The sequence below is a fragment of the Limulus polyphemus genome, unplaced genomic scaffold, assembly GCF_000517525.1.
Source record: "Limulus polyphemus unplaced genomic scaffold, Limulus_polyphemus-2.1.2 Scaffold997, whole genome shotgun sequence".
Lineage (NCBI taxonomy): Eukaryota > Metazoa > Arthropoda > Merostomata > Xiphosura > Limulidae > Limulus > Limulus polyphemus.
Window position 1 is genome coordinate 70900 of NW_013666607.1, and position 5725 is coordinate 76624.

A 5725-nucleotide genomic window follows, 5' to 3' on the forward strand; every position below is an offset into this window, starting at 1 on the left:
TAACTGTCCTGGTGTTTAACAACTTTATCTGAGTTAACTGTCCTGGTGTTTAACAACTATAACTGAGTCAACTGACCTGGTGTTTAACAACTATAGCTGAGTAAACTGTACTGTGTTTAACAAGTATAGCTGAGTTAACTGTACTGTTGTTTTACAACTACAGCTGAGTTAACTGTCCTGGTATTTAACAACTATAGCTGAGTCAACTGACCTGATTTTTAACAACTATAGCTGAGTAAGCTGTACTGTGTTTAACAACTGAGTTAACTGCACTGTTGTTTAACAACTATAGCTGAGTAAACTGTACTGGTGTTTAACAACTATAGCTGAGTTAACTGTACTGGTGTTTAACAACTATAGCTGAGTAAACTGTACTGGTGTTTAACAACTATAGCTGAGTCAACTGACCTGGTGTTTAACAACTATAGCTGAGTAAACTGTACTGGTGTTTAACAACTATAGCTGAGTAAACTGTTCTGGTGTTTAACAACTATAGCTGAGTAAACTGTACTGATGTTTAACAAATATAGCTGAGTTAACTGTACTGGTGCTTAATTAACAACTATAGCTGAGTTAACTGTACTGGTGCTTAATTACCAACTATAGCTGAGTTAACTGTACTGGTGCTTAATTACCAACTATAGCTGAGTTAACTGTACTGGGGTTTAACAACTATAGCTGAGTAAACTGTACTGGGGTTACAAAACTTTATCTAAGTAAACCCTATTTCAATTAAGTAATAAAGTTATTACGAACAACACTAGTTTATAAACTGGCCTGATGTACTATTTAGTAGTATTTGCTGAGTAGAAGGACCTGATGGGATTAGTTTCGAGTGTTTTAATTGTTTATTTATAGTGTATTTAGTCGTGTTTAGTTTGATAAATGTTAATTTTCTTTTCAGCTGTTCAGTGAAGCAAGTAAACTTAAATTAAATGAAACAAAATTTCACGCCTCAAGCTTCACAACTTACCTACATTGATTATTATTTTTATCTTTCTTTCTCGAAATAGACCGAGTTTGACAGTGTTCTACACTCCTCCATTCTGATCTATTGTTACGTCCCACTTACTTAGAGCGTGATTGGTTCATTAGGCTTTTAACAATAGCTCTTTTGAATTACCTATATTTCCTATTTCCGCTCTGAACGATCATTATTCACTAGTTTAAACCCTTTTGTTTGTCCCTCTCTATATGAGATCGTCTTTACCTTTGTTTAGACTACAATACTGATATAAGGATAATGCCAGGAAAATGAAATTGGTTTCTAAAATGACGTATTGCCCGAATACTTGGCTATGTCAGTGTCCTTTTGAATATTTGGTGACGGAGATTTAGCCATGCCACTGTTCTAATGAAAACTTAGTTATGTAACTGTTTTAATGAAAATTTAGTAGATATCACTGAAATAGCATCAGGACCGTAGGAAGCGGGTAGGCCAGTCAGGCCATGGCCTGACTTATTTTTCATGTGTGTATGCAGTATTGGTAGTTAAAATTGCACACGATTCAATCTCATAGCATTAAATTTTCAACCAATTTTCTGGGAGGGGGAGTGCTCCCAGATCCCCATAGAAATAGGAATGTGGCAATGGCCTGACCACCCAAATATTGCTTCCTTCGGTAATAAACATGGGGAACACATAGGGCGCGCCCGGGAGTGTTAAAGGGGGGGTGTACTTCCGAACGCAGATACTTAAGTTACTGCTTTTGGAGGGTTAAGGGTACTTGCCCAGTTTGGTTGAGATGAGTCAAAAGTAATGGATGTGAAAGGTGGACACACATACAAACACTGTCTCCCCGGGAAGTCACATGAAGGGTCAGACCAACCAACGACCCATCTAAGACACTTCCAAGGTGGCTCTAAGGGTTCATACCAAAATTGGCTGAGATCGAAGTGTGAAAAGCGGACACGGTTTTTCTCCCCGGAGAGTGACATGAAGGATTAGACTGAACAGCGACCCATCTAAGACACTTCCAAGGTGGCTCTAAGGGTTCATACCAAAATTGGCTGAGATCGAAGTGTGAAGTGTAAGTGTGAAAAGCGGCCACGGTTTTCTCCCCGGAGAGTGACATGAAGGATTAGACTGAACAGCGAACTCAAAGACAAGAGTTTTTCCATATATCAGATAAGCTATTCAGCATGTAAGTTTAAAGAACCAGTCACAGCCTTTAGAACTTAGTTTCACCCGGTATGAATGAAAATATTAAGGATTCATCCTAGTCAGAACGCGATTTTACACTGTGGCGTTTGCCTGGTCAAGAATGGTTTAGTACTTGCCTATTCACATCGCACTCCGAAAAGGGACAGTTGGTTGTTCAGTACGGTTTCGCTGTTACCATGCAAGTAGATATGGTAGCAGCACGTGGAAATATATTCATTTATCGTCAGGGGGGGGGGGGGGGGTTCTTCGCAAACACCCCCGAAACCACACTTTCCTTGTTGAAACCCTCTATTTATATTGTTAGCAAAAATAACGAATGTTTAATTTCTAAATAGATACCGTTATTAATTGAAATAAAGTGTTTGATCAGAGTAAGTTAATAAAGGTATACTTTGTTTGATTAGAGTAAGTTAATAAAGGTATACTTTTTTGAGTAGAGTAAGTTAACAAAGGTATAGTTTGTTTGATTATAGTAAGTTAATAAAGGTATACTTTGTTTGATTAGAGTAAGTCAATAAAGGTATACTTTGTTTGATTAGAGTAAGTTAATAAAGGTATACTTTGTTTGATTATAGTAAGTTAATAAAGGTATACTTTGTTTGATTAGAGTAAGTTAATAAAGGTATACTTTGTTTGATTCGAGTAAGTTAATAAAGGCATACTTTGTTTGATTATAGTAAGTTAATAAAGGTATACTTTTAATGTCAGTTTTTATCTACGTGACTGCTGTAGCTGAAGAATAATCGAAATCGAGCTAAGCCTAATTGAGTAAAGAAAACTCATTGATAAATTACACTGGAGTAGCTAGAACAGATAACAGTATCCTCCTCTTGTGTATGTTACATAAACAATGAGAGAATGATGACTGCTCTTCTCTTATGCTAACCACGTGTGGTAGGGTAAGAAACGAGGCTTAACGGGATTCGACAAGCTGGTTTCCGACTAGGCTGTTAACTTGCGGGATATTCTGGAGAGGTTGAGATAATCTGTAGGAAACGATTAACAAGTTGGACGAGTCTTGTCTTGTTTGTTTATTGCTTGAACTTGGTTTGTTTGTTTATTTATTATGGATTTCGCGCAAAGCTACAAGAGGGCTATCTGCACTAGCCGTCCCTAATTTCGCAATGTAAGACTAGAGGGAAGGCAGCTAGTCATCACCACCCACCGCCAACTCTCGAGCAACTATTTGGCAAACGAATAGTGGGATTGACCGTCACATTATAACGCCCTCACGGCTGAAAGGGCGAGCATGTTTGGTGGGACGGAGATTTGAACCCGCGACCCACAGATTGCGAGTCGAGCGCGCTAACCACCTGGCCATGCCGGGCCCTCGAACTTGTAGTGATAAATGTGAAACTGGAAAACGTAGCATGATATGGATTCCCATTACTGTAAATTTACCGAAACGTGCACACCGTGTTTGATTGGTTGTCACACAGCGCCTCTCAAGATTACAGTTCTAAGATATGCGGTTTTTTTTAATGATTGTTCGGGATTATGGGAAGAGGGGGGGGATAAACATCAACTTTTAGCAGAACACAAAGTTATATCATCAATGTTTATTATATGTTAAAAATAAAATATTTAATTCCGAGTTCGTGTATTTATTGTCTAAATTGTTTTAATATTTTGCAAGTTGCTGTTCTTCTGTCAGCGTAGAACAAAGCGAGCTTGATATCAAACCTTTGTTTTGCTATCAACGGAGAACAAACCAAGTTTGATATAAATTCTTTGTTCTGCTGTCAGCAGAGAACGAACCAAGTTTGGTATAAAATTCCGTGTTCGTGCAATCTGAGGGTCGCGGGTTCGAATCCCTCTCACACCAAACTTGCTCGACCTTTCAGCCGTGGGGGCGTTATAATGTGACCACTATTCGTTGGTAAAAGAGTAGCCCAAGAGTTGGCGGTGGGTGGTGATGACTAGCTGCCTTCCCTCTAGTCTTACACTGCTAAATTAGGGACGACTAGCGCAAATAGCCCTCGTGTAGCTTTGCGCGAAATTCAAAAACAAACAAACAACCCGTGTTCGTGTATTTATTGTCTAAATTTTTAAAATTTTAGCAAGTTACCAAAATATCTAAATTCTCCACTATGAAATAAAAAACAAAAAAATTGAGAGTGAATTAATGTTATAAGAGATAAAATAATTAGTTATATTAATTAATGAAACAAATTTCTATAAGATTCTGCGTGTTTAATACTTTGAAAACATTATAGCGTTTAAAACCTATCTGCAGAATTTTCAAATAAAAAAAATCAACTGGGAAACTTTCTTTAGTTAACTAAGATGGATACAAAGTTTGTATGCGCTGAGAACGTAACTGAAACAGAAGTGTAACGAATACAGACTGGAGAAAGACAACCTAGCTATTGTAAGCAACCAGCTGGCTTCCACGTGGCTTGAAAACTAGAAAGTCGTGCTTAAGTTTCTCTGCAGGCATAGAATAATTCTAACGGAGCTAATTGTATATGCTCGTATGACTTCCAGTTCTTTTAAAGCAATTATAAACTTTTTGATATGGGTTAAAGCACTGAGTTGGCCGCTGTAAATGTCCACACGAGTCATGTCTTACAGTAATGTAACTCTTAATGATCATACAGGTTCCTCCTTTTTTTCCCCCATAACTTAGCGAAATGTTACTTTTAAGGAAAAGTAGCATCTGTGAGACGGTCCTTGTTAATTAAAAAAAGTTTTGGAAATTATATAGGTTCCTTATCTTTACTTCTACAACTTAGCGAAACGTTGTTTTTAAGGAAAACTACCATCTGCGAGATGGTCCTTGTTAAAAGAAGTCTTGGAAATTATATAGGTTCCTTATCTTTGCTTCTACAACTTAGCGAAACGTTGTTTTTAAGGAAAACTAGCATCTGCGAGATAGTCCTTGTTAATTAAAAGAAGTTTTGGAGATTACATAGGTCTCTTGTCTTCTCTTCCACAACTTAGCGAAACGTTGTTTTTAAGGACAAAGTAAGTTCTGTGAGATAACGCCCTTGCTAAAAGAAGTCTTATTCTTATTCTTATTCTTTTTTTCATAAGCTACTAAAACGTTGATTTTAAGAACGAAGTAAGTCCCGTGGGATAAAACTATCGTAAAATAAGCCTTGGTAAAATGAATTTCTTCGTAAGGTTTCTGAAACTACCGGAAGAACGTGATTCGTTATGGAGTCTATAAAGTAGTAGTGTGTTTTATTTCTTATATTAAGCACTCTAACCTGTTTGTTAGTTCTTCTTCCTTATACCAGGGGGAAAATGCTCATTTATTTCAAGAAACCGTTATTTTTCCTCTAAAGATAATGGTCTTTATTACAGCGCGTGGTTCTGTTTTTATTATTTTTGGATAAGGTTGTATAGGAAATCTTTTCACTTGAAGGCTTAATCATTCAAAAGTACATCCGGGTGAAGAATGAAACATGAATCTGGATGCAATGACAAAATTAGACATAAGAACAATAATTCATGTAAAACAAACCAACTTGATATCACATATTTGTTTTGTTGTCAGCGGGTATCAAATCTTTGTTCTGCTGTCAGCGGAGAACAAAACGAGCATGATATAGAATC